This window comes from Parasteatoda tepidariorum, chromosome 3, assembly GCF_982258835.1.
Source record: "Parasteatoda tepidariorum strain Cologne lab strain chromosome 3, Ptep-v5.0, whole genome shotgun sequence".
NCBI lineage: Eukaryota > Metazoa > Arthropoda > Arachnida > Araneae > Theridiidae > Parasteatoda > Parasteatoda tepidariorum.
In genome coordinates this window covers 75,864,279-75,877,029 of record NC_141757.1, presented here as the reverse complement: position 1 = coordinate 75,877,029, position 12,751 = coordinate 75,864,279, and positions in this window count along the sequence as shown.

Here is a 12,751-nt window from a genome sequence, read left to right as displayed (position 1 = left end):
CATTCATTTATTTACGGCGATGTTTCAGAATTTAAACACTCGTGACTATATTCCGATAATGAATGCGACAAAGATATTATTGAATAAAATAATTTCAAACAAATCCAGAATCAATCCTACTTATATCTTATCATATTAACAACAGACACGTATAGTTTTCGCGAACAAAAAGCTGTTTCATTATAAACAATACAAACTAAGAACTTACTTAAATATACATTCCTCTACGTTTCGAATGACTGATACCTTTCCACTTTGCACCAAATAAAAGCGAAATCATTGCGAATCTTGAAAAAATACTAACATCACGAAAAAATACATTGTATTAACAGGTTTTAAAAACTTTTAAGTATTTGATTTCTTATTCTATGCACTGCACAGCTTTAAAACATAAATTTATCTTTCGTAACTCTTATCGATAACAACTATTGCAGGGAAATCAAATTTGTTAGTACTCGAAATGATTGGTATTTTGAAATAAAGCTAACAAAAATAATTATTTCCTTTCCCCAACTTTCAGCATGAGAATGTCTTATGGTTGCTTTACTCGGACAAATTTAGTTTCCATTTTTATCTTGGCAATAATTGAACTAACAAAAGAACTTAAATAATTTATTGTCCCGCAGTGGACTGATCGTTAAGACACGGTTCCCAGCAGATCACCGAAGTCAAGCATCACTGGCTGCGGTCAGTGTGCGGGTGGGTGACCACTTGGATCAGTCTGCGAAGGGACCGAGGGTGTGCGGTATTGGTCCTCGTTAAACTGTGCTACCGTAAAGTGCTCGACTTCGCGTGCAGGTCGTTGGGCTACCGAAGCGGGGGTGCCATCCCCTCTGCAGAGGATCAAAATTGTGATGGCATGTCTTCGGATCATCCTCAGGGATGTTTCCCAGACCGTCGCCAATAGCCCATTGTGCAGCTCTAGTGCGACGCAAATGAACTACAACAACAACAACAATAAATAATTTATTAGATGCAACAGCCTTTCATTGCATTATAGTTACTTAAATTTAAAGATCATTTTTCTTCCACTGTAATTTAATAATTGATTTAGAATGTAGATTAAAAATTATTTTTCTGGTGCATAAACTTTCCGTTTCCGGTACGGTGAATAGTTACCGACATTATAAAGATGTTATTTGCAGATATTTTTCATACTCTTTAAACACAGATGTATCAAAATTGCGCACAACTGAGAATGTGAAATTATTCTATTTTATTGACATATTACCACTTTTTAATCAATTATCTGTTCTTCAATAAACTCCGCTGTTATTTTATAGTGTTCGTTAACTTTTCTTTCTTTATGTTTATAGAGCGTTTAAAGTTAGAAAATTCAATGGATGTATACATATTGTACGCAATAAAACCCAAAAGTTTGATATAGAATTTGAAATCTATTAAATATCAGTGTACTAATGAATCATTAATTTTCTCATCCATCAATTAAATTCTATGACTGTTAATTTCTCTGCATGTAATGCAAATATTGATTAATTTTCCTTTCATTTCTTTCTTTTATCTTCTTTATTTGTTTTTTTCATATATTCAAGAATACAATGGTGCATAAAGAAAATGAAATACTCTGTGTTACGGTAAGACAATGAAGTTGTTAATTCATTTAAAATGCTCATCTGCTCAACCAGGAGTGCAAATGCTGCAAGAGCTTGTTAATTTCTGGACTAGTTATTAGAAGAGATCCAAGAATTATGCAAGAGAATTTCTTTCAGCCGATTTAAATATGCAAAAAAAAAATTTTTTTTTAGAGTTTATTGTTTTGTTTTCAGCAATATTTTGCACACATTTACTACGATTACATAGTTGGGTATATAAAAATTGCATCAATGCCTCAACCTTAATAAAATTTTCTTTATATCCCGGATGGTACAGGGGACGGATTACTGGCATCCGAATGATATCCATGAAGCAACAATGACTGGTCTATCCGTATCCCATTTAATAACTTACACTGACCACAGTACTGGCGTAAAACATTCCCAGTGATAGAAGGATCATCGATTAGAGTCCTCTCGTTCTCTGGCTGATCTTGAGAGGTTTTAATAATTTCCTTCTCTTTGCAACGTGGATGCGAGTTAATTTTATTCGCAAAAGTTCTCGACTAAAAGTTCTGTGTGAGTATTTTTCTCTTGTCTTCTGCATTGGTCTCTAAACGGTGTTGAAATTGATATATTCGCAGATCCGATATGTATCGGATATTTAAAACCGTTACAAAAATTTAAAAAAATTTCGTTCTTTAATTTATATTTTGTTGAAGAAAATGCATTAAGCATTATACTTGCAAAGATAAAAAATAAATGAAAGTAATGAAGAAATGAATATGTGAAGCTTGTAAGTGATATTTTCAGAGAGGCTAGAATCAGGGTATAAAAGTGTGGTATCTGAACTATTTTATTATAAATTTTTTCAGGAGCCGGATCTTTAATCTTATTTTATTTATTAGTACCTGATTTGAAACAGAAATCATGTGGGCATACTCAAAACTAGTAAGGATTAGTTGTGTTAAAGTAAAAGCAAAAATAATATTGTTGCATTAAACATAAGCATATTGATGCGATCACTTTATGTTATTCCCCTTATTTAGTAAATAACCCTGAAGACTGTTGCAAGTTAAATCAGTCGGGTCACAAATCTCTCCATGTTACCATAACAAATCATACTTCCGGGGGGTATTGAATTTGAGATTGATCGTTACATATCGTTACAAATGTTACAGGGGAAATAAAAATATTTTTAAAGGAAGTTAATATTATAAAATTTTTAAAAAAAATCTCTTCCTCGAAGAAATATTCACAATACATCCACAAGGATCGAACTGGGTTAAATATAATGTTAAGTGACACGATAGTTAGATTCATTTAATCTGAGTCATTCTCAAAAGTAGGAATGTACATTGCCGAATTTACTGTGCACGAAAAGAAAAACGTATAGCCCTAAATAACTTTTGATCTGGTGAACAAATTTTCACGTACTAAGACTCATTCTTAATGGTTCGAAGAAGTGTACTCAAATATGTCAATTAATTAGTGCAGACGATATTGTAAGTTTAAAAAAAACAGGCGAAGAAACGAGCTTTCTCTGAATAAACAGATCCTTTTTTGCGACAAATTTGGATTTCTGACTCCTTAAGTGCCTGGGAAATATGATCCGAATAGTTAGATCAGGAGAGTAATCCAAAGTATGGATCCCTTAATGGGAATTTACTTTTTGTACATTTCGCCACATCTTGGGAATTTCTTAATCGAATTGAAAACTTTTTGCACACAATTATAAACTTCGTCTATCCATAGATAATTCCATGCAAAAATACTTTGCTATAATCCTTTTTTCCTATTTTAAAATTATCGAAAACATTTTGAATTGCAAAGGATACAAGTTTTCACGTAATTGTAAAGAATGCAATATTATAAAGCGAAATACAAAATTTGGACGAAATTTGCAGAATAATTCCCGAGAAATCGATTTTTAAAGAAGTTACATATTGTAGTACTTGAAGATCCGATCAGTAGATCAAAAGTTATTCCAGGTAGTTTTTTTTTCATTCTTTAAAATAACAGAAAACCGTAGTAGAAATTTCGTTTGAAGAAAATATATGTAATATATTTAATTTTTAGGCATTGTAATAAGTTTGAAATAATTATTAAGTAAAGAATAGTACATTATTGGAAATAATTTTAAGTAAAGAAAATTAAAGAAAAATCAAAATTTCTATAGTTTCCTTAAAAAATGTATCTCCTTTTACTTTTAATCAATAATCAATTGTTATTTTAGGTGCAAAATAACATTCAAATATAACAAAATAACAAAAGATAATACTACCAAAGAATGAAATTAAAATTTTAAAACTAAATTAAATACACATCAATTAATCTTGTAGGAAATATGCTGAAAGGTTTAAAACTTAAATCGGGAAACATGACAAGTTTTCAATAATATGAGATGTTGTTAAAACGTGACGGTGTTTCTGTTCAAATTAATGAAGGCAATTGTAAGGCGAACTTCATTTATTGTAGACCGCTTCAAATAACACTTTAAACGCTAAACTATCTCAAATAACGCTTTAAACGAGGTTTCATAATAAGGATAAAATTTCCCGTTTAATGACGAGCTGTCGTAACTTCCCTATACTGTAGGACTGTTCCCTATAGAACTGTTTTTATACGTTCATTTTCTTTTGCGAATTACGGGAAGTTTTATTTTTCCAGTCTATTTTCCTCAAATTACAGTTCATTGCGTTTATTATTTGATTGAGAAAATGATGCAATATGAAACAATAGAATTGCTTTTATTATATTCTTAAACAAATATTTTTCAAGAAATATTTTCCGGAAGTGTTTGGCACTCAGCCTTACATATGAAGGTTTAAATTAAATAGTAGTCTTACTCCACTTGTTAAAAGTAGTGGTCCATCTCTAATTATTTTCCTTTTCGAATAAGTGGAGTATCAGAATTGCTTTCATATGTTTATTATTTTTATTTACGAATTAAGTGGGACTTTCTGACTTTTTTCTTCCATTCTAAGTTTTTTTAACCATTTATTCAATTCAATTTTTTAGAAAAATATATCAGCTATGTTACACATTAAGTCTTTATTTAAATAGTGGCTAAACTCCGCTTATTAAAAACAATGGTCCAACTCTACATGTTAAAAACAGTTGTATAATTCTGCTTATTCTCAATTTCTTGCTGATACAAGTTATTTTTATTTCATTTAAAACTTATTATACCTCCAATTTATATCTGCTTACTCTAAGTTATTTCTAGAGAAGATCCCCAATTATACAAAATAGGAAAAATTATACTTTAAGTACATCCTATGTCTCTGTACCTCGTTATAAGCACAGAGGCTTTTTTGCCTCTCATTTAAAAAAGGCCATCATAACTTTATTTTATGTACACTACTGAAGTACGTATTAACCTATTTCAATTAACGTATTTTATTTATGAACATAGAGTCTAAAGTCCGAATTTTATACGGAGTTAATACATTAGTTACGTTGAAAAATAGGTGCTAATAACTATTCAGATTGGTAAAAAAGAATTCTGAAGCTAAGTATTCCAAGATAAAATAAATAAATAAAATAAGCGAACATTTAAAAATTAAAAAAATATATGATTTAAAATAAAGTATATTTAAGAATAAGAATGACATTTGAAATAATGAAGAAGATTATATTCATTGTATTAAAAAAAGGTGTTTAGGTCAATGTGTAATCACTTGAATTATTTAAAAACTCACACTACCCTGAAGTTTATTGCTAATCATTTTTGTTTCATGGAAAACACTGCAGCTTTAACTAAGTTATGTAATTTTAATGTCATTTATTTATTTAATACTGATATTTTATTTAAATACCGACGCAAATGATACTTTTTCTGTTACCAGAAAATATAGACCAGCGCCATTTTTTTTCCATTTTATTATTTTTTACTTTACTTATTTTTCAAGTATTGAGCAAAATGGACGCTCACAAAAATTAAATAGAAAAAGAAAAGTTTTAAAAAAATATTAAAGAAGAAAATGGTTGAATTTTATGGCACAAACCAAAAAATTCTAAAACGTTTAATTAGAAAGAGGGTGGAAAATAAAAACGTAAATTTTAAAATTTTAACTTTTAATATTGAAGTATAGAATTTATTATATATTTAATGGTTTTAATCTTTAGCGTTATTTAAAAAGAAAAAAACATCAATGACTAAATATTTATGAAAAAGAAACTTACTTTAAAATGCTCACCTTAACAAGTAAGGTAGAAACTCATAAAGATAAAACTTCCTTAGAATGTTTTGTGAGTAATAGAGTCCAATCCAATGGACAATTTTAACAATGAGTGAACTAGATTCCTTAGTCTCACACTCAAAAAAACTCCATATTAATAAAGCAGAGGTCTAGTAAATAAAATGTGTACATCTTATCTCTGCACCCAATGCTATTTCCTGTAATTACTGTAATGTAAGTATAATGTAATTTCTATTTCTTCCTTTATACGGGGTAAACATTATTTTAAATACATCGTAAAAACCATTAAAGTGCCTTAAAATTTTACAACATACAAAATTTTTTCCTAATGAAAACCATTTCTAAGCGTTTTTGGTATCCGTGATAAAAAAAAATTATATAAGACTGGAAAAAATAACAACGCTATCGTTATCTTAGAATTTTGAAAGGTTGTAATTTATGAAGGTAGAACCAAAAGCTAGGGAACTAATTTACAATCCATCGACTTTTAACGAATCATTCTCTTTTTTGGAGATTTTTCCTTTTGACTGCAGTATGCTCCAATTATAATACGAACTTTTATTTATTTTAAATTTTGTTACCTTAACTAAGAGAAAGTCAAGAATCTAGTTTTTAAGAAAAAAATGCCCAAATATAAGAGAGGGTTGTTAAATGCCGCTGGATTGGAAAATTGCTGCCGGGGAGAATTAGAAGTGTTTCCAATAAAAGCTGCTCAACTACCATCTGTTTTCTCCATCAAAAAGACGTCGGTGCTTTCAGTTTGTGCTTCATTACATTTTGATAGCCTTTTTCTCTCTCGTAAATATTATTTTACGAATCCTGAGGTGTATATTTTTTAAAAAATCACCAATACTATATATTAAGGGCTGTGATTTCAAAACATCCTGTACGCGTATGCAGTACTTAAAATTCTACAAAAAGTATGTTTTATGGGGCATCAGTTATGTACAATTAGCGCCATTTTTTGCATGAGTAATAAGAATAATTGGATTTAAAATTGGGTCGTTACCAAAAGACTGAGTAGTAAAACACTCTTCTAGATTAAACGTCTGCTTCAAATGAATCTGCTGACATTACAGATATCAGAATATAATTCAATTACACGAAGAAGAAAGATGCCATGCTATTTGGAAAAGCATTGATGCCATGGTCTTTGAAGATATCGATTCTAAACGAGTGAATAATTTATAAGACGTACAGAACGTGGCTTCATTCCTTCACTTTCATCTTTTTTTCTCTTCAAAATGAAACAAAATAAAATAAATAAATAGATGACTTTTGATTGATATTTTTCTGGAGTACAAATACAGTTTTGTAGAGTAAAAAGGTTTCACATTATTATTTATGCTTTCAGATTCCTGTTTCGGGTTGTTTTTAAGTTTCCATTTAAATATAAGATCAAATAACGTGGATAGAGAAAGTTTATCCATTTTCAAGATTTTTCGCAAAGAAAATGTCTGTATGTATTAAATAAAGAAAACATAAAGTGCATTTAAAATATTTGAGATATGCAATACATTAAAAAATCTAATGGAAACTTTCAAGTTGGATACAAGGTTTATTGAGTTAAAAATGAGATAAATTGTTTATCCTGCACACGCTTATTCTAAAGAAATGACATGGGAACAAGAAATAGAATCATTATTTTGGAATATTTTTCCCATAATTCTACAATAAAAAAACTTTTCAGTTAGAGTGTAGAACTGGATGCCCTTTGCTTTGTATTATATCTTGGAGTTTTCACTGTATATAAAATCTTTCATTTTAAAATTATTTCTATCTAAATTTTTCATTTTTAGAAAAGAACCTCAATTTTAAGTCATTTTTCCCATTTTCAGCAAGAGCATAGAAAATCGCCTAAATAAAAGGAGCTCTCAATTGTAAATTGTAAAACCTATTTTAGAGTCTCTTCTTTTTTCATCTTTATAAAAAAAATTGCTCAGCATAAAATTAAAATCCACAGCTAGAACAAACATGCAAACATTTCTTGCTCAATCGATCGTGTTTATAATTAAGAAATTTTAAATTATTCTACACAAGAATTAATGCCAATTTTTTCTTTTACTTCATTTTATTTCAACGAAATGTAAATTTCTATCATTCGAAGACTTGCTTCATATTCTCAAGAGTAAATGTAGTTCGAAAAACCCTAGAATCTAATTGAGTATAAAAGCAGGCTCCGGTTCAATAATTAATTCCTTGAATAGCCTAAAAAACTGTTTTCTTCTAGCTGAGTCGGTTATTATGATTAAGAAAGTTTAAATTATTTGAAATAAAAATAAGAGAATCTAAAATAAAAAGGGAAAGAATACTGGGTATAAATTGAGTAAATTTTCATCTTCATTCAAGAAACCCTATTACACCTATAATTATTTTAGTTTTACATTATTATTCGACGGTATTTATGAAAATATTTTTCTTTAAGAAATAAGAACCTTAATGTCTATTGCATTGTGAATGGAAAAAACTGCAAAACTTGACGAAGCGGTGGTGCCATACCCTCTGCAGAGGATCAAAATTGTGATGGCATGTCTTCGGATCATCCTCAGGGATGTTTCCCAGATCATCGCCAGTAGCCCATTGTGCAGCTCTAGTGCGACGTAAATTAACTACAACAACAACAGCAAAACTTGTGTTGTATACCTTTTACTTACACTCACCTCTTTGAAATATGCATGTGCTAAATTTTGATGCAAATTTAACCCCTTAAATTATGCAGATTGCAGAACACAACGTTCCAAACTAGAATTTGCTAATGGGACCAATATAAAAAAATCAAAACATTTTTGAGGCACTGTGAAGTATAATCTCTACAATATTATTCCATTTTTACAGCAAACTATACGTGAAAAGTAGTCAACAATACTGTCAATAAAAGGTGATGGTAGCTTTCATCTCATGCACTTCAACTCTCTACCAGTTTCCTATACACTTTAAGAAAAATTTAAAACTATCAACATTGCATGACGAAGTTTCTACCATAAAAATTGATTTCTCAATGGAAATCCCCAGCACTGTGCGTGCCTGTACTTTTTACTTTAAATTTTCTTTAATTCTTATTACAGTGTAATTCACATAAGAGTTTAATAAATTGATGAGATATAATTCCAAGAATATAAAAAAATGTAAAAAGGTATGCATATTTACGTGTTTAATAAATTTCACCCAGTCTCTTTTTCTCACTAAATTTCAAAATGTTTTAATGAACTTCCAAACTTTATCAGAAACACGTACTTGAATAAATACAAATGACAATGAGCGTATATTGTTTCAGAAACCTTTAACTATTCTCGCGACAAAATAATCCCGAAACTTTTACTGGGAGAAATAAATTCGAAAAATAGACTATCAATTCAGACATCGCGGAACAATTCATGAAAATTCTGAATTCGGTGCATACCGACCCATCTATTTCTCTGCCAAGAGTGCTGAGTCATAACTCACTTCGAATATTCCAATTTCGTGGCATACGTAAGGAGGAATGTGTGGAATAATTCACGGGGGGATGTTCTTGCCCTTTATTCAAGGCGTAGCATAGAAATCTTATCTTCTACTACTCTTACAGTGATTTTTTTTAAGGTTTCTGACATGTTCAACTTTTATAAAAATATTTTAGATTTTTAAAAATATATAGCACAGAGTATTTTTAAGTTATTGGTAACTACCTATAAATATTTTTAAAAAAATCAGCAACTTAATTTCAAAGTGCGTTTCTACTTATTTCTTGATAAATCTTTCATGGACTTTTAATTATGTTATTGCTTTGTTTCAATTATAATTAAAAAATATAAGAAAAGCAATTCTTTTCTTCCAATTTGAATATTATGTACTAAAATTTTGAATTTAAGTTATAGAGAAGTTTGAGTCAAAATCGCGTAAAAATGTTTTTCCAAAATTAGGAAAAAGAAAATTTCAGTATTCTGGGTTTAGTTAATTTAGTGCTAAATTTTACATAATTTAGTGTTAAATTTTAGTGTTCTGGGTCTGCATGTTTAGTTTTAGTGTTCTGGGGATATTAATGTCATATTAATTAATACGAGAGACATAGAATGATACTTTTTTTTTGGCTTAAGAAAAAATAAGGAACTGGGAAAACATTTATTTCGGTTAATTTCAATGAAAAATCAAAATATTCAAGATCAAATCACTGAGATTCACACTCTTTTACAATTATTATTATTATTAATTCACCTTCAAAAGTTTTACTTTTTTTTACATAAAACAGGAATATCATCTAGTTTGGATAACAAATATATTTTTCTAACAATAGTAATTTTTTTTAGAGTTTTAAACCTCTTAAAAACCTATTCTACAACATAATAATCGATTTCATACTTTTTTTTAAATTTAAGGCACGTAGTAAGAATGCGAAAAAAAAGTCTGACTAATTAATTCTGCTAACCTGGAATTATTAAAATTATTAAATAATCACTTCATTTTAATGAAGTAAACACTATCTACAAAATTTAAACTATGATAAATATTATTGGAATATTTCTTATTTACATATTAAAAAGTTAATGACTAAAATTCATTTTAGAAAAGCATGGGATTAAAATATTTTATCAATTATCTTTTCCTTTTATTATTTTTATATTTTGTTTCTCAGAAATGGATGTTGTCGGACAATTAAGCTTTGCCTTAACAAAATGAAAAGCCGTACTATACAGCTAAGATTGCATAGTTTAAATTCCTTTGAAGTTTGCGTCGAGTCAGAATTGTAAACAAAATTGTGTAAATCGTTTTCCCTTTTTTTAAACTCCTAATTGCCTCTATAATTATGACGGCAAGAAATAAAAATAATACTTTTAATGTCACCTTCAAGCCTTTTTTAATTTATTTATTTTGCATTGCTTGGTAATTGGTAATAAATGCTGAGATGTGCCTAGCTATTTGATCATTATCTTTAAAATATGGATAGAAGTAATTGTCGAAACTATATCATAAATGTGTATGCATATTACAATAATTGTCCGCTGTGTAATTAGCAGAGTGCTTAACATAAAAAGTTTTTCTCTATTATATCAACTCAATGCATTATTATAATTGAGACAACACTGAAAATTTACTACGCACAGAAGGCTGATTAGTTAATATTTTCTCCTTCAAAAAAAATAAATAAATAAATAAATAAAAAATAAAAATCAGAGAGAAAGAAGTATTGTTTCTAAAGTATTTTTTGAGATTTCATTTTCCTGCTTGAAAGAGTTTCCTTGTCTTCTGAGTTATGCTTTAAACTGCAAGGGTATGATTGTGAATATCATTGTATCACGAGCGGCCAGCGTGCCTGACTGCGAAGCCAATGGCTGTAGGTTCGAATCCCGCTCTGGGCATGGATGTTTCCCTGTGTACGTTGTTCTCTGCTATGTGTGATGTGTGAATGTGGCCCACCCTATGAACGGGTATCTATGGCAGTGTGGCGTGGGTAATGCTGCTCGCGTCCGTGACTGGCTCACAGGTGCCTACTGGGTAACGTTAAATGAGTAACACTTCCGACATCTTTGGGGGTGAAGAACGGAAGAGTTCAAAGCCTGCCATTAGAAAAAGAAATTTACTTACCACACTTCTACTTTAACTGATATTGATTTATATATATATATATATATATATATATATATATATACCGGGTGATTCTAAAAAGATGGGCAAAATTTTAGGAAGTGATAGTACACACCCAAGCAAACAATTTTTATCAAAGAATGCATGGTCGAAAACAAAACGCAAAACCGCTAGAGGACGTTAAAGTTTATGATCTTATTTGAGGCAAAAACCCACAAAGAGCGATGAAGTTAAGTTATAAAAGCAAATTTAATGGCATGTGATTACAATAAGTGTTCAAAACAGTGGCCGGCAGCGGCTATGCACGCAGTACAACGAAAAAAAGATAGGCGAACATTCTGAAACACACCAGGCATATCACGAACTTTCCCTGCAGCGGCCGAAAGCTTGGCGACAAGTAAAGCAGCGCAGTAACTCGCAACAGGAATGGAGCTTTCACGTTTGCATCAAACAACTTTCCAAATGCGCCAGCACCTTTGCGCTTTGTTCTTGACCATGCATTCTTTGATAAAAATTGCTTGCTAGGGTGTGTACTATCACTTCCTAAAATTTTGCCCATAAGTATATATATATATATATATATATATATATATATATATATATATATATATATATATATATATATATATATATATATATATATATATATATATATATATATATATATATATATATATATATATATTTATATATATCAAATTTTGAAGTTCAGTTTTGACAACGCCACAAAAATCTTTTAATTTCCAAACATTATGCTTTAACAAATTGAACCTACTGTTCTTGTTTTTAAATTCACTTGCCAATACTAACTATGTAGCACCACTCCTGCTTGGTGGAACCAAGTGAATTTAAGACTGGGGTGCGTTTCTTGTTTTTCAGTGACGCCATCTAGGGTCAGGAATACGAATTTTGTCACACACACGTCACAGTCCGATTTAGAGAGCGGACCCATTCATACATCCATTTATTCATCCACAGATCACAATTTAGACTTGAACCAGAGGTATTGATGAATCAGAGGCAGGACCTACAAAGGTATTGATTTCTTTTTAGAAACTTGGAGGACTTTGTGACTTGACAGATTTAACGTGCACCAGTCACCATTTACTATACCGACCGCTTATTACTATACCGGTCTTCGGCCGGCGAAGATTGAACCTACGACCTATTGGACATGGGCAAAACGCCTTAGCAAACAGACTATCTCGTCCCCTTCAAAACGAATCTTCTTAATGTCACTTAAATTAAAGACATTAAGTTTCGTAAAAATCACTTAATTTCTATAAAATAGAAATGTAAAAAATCAGTTTCAAATTAATTTATATCAAAAATAGTTTGCTTTTAAATTCATTAAAATACAGTAACATTTTTATAAAACGTTCGATAATTAAAATCCTTTCATAAACTACTCTATGAAAAGGTATGGAATATTTC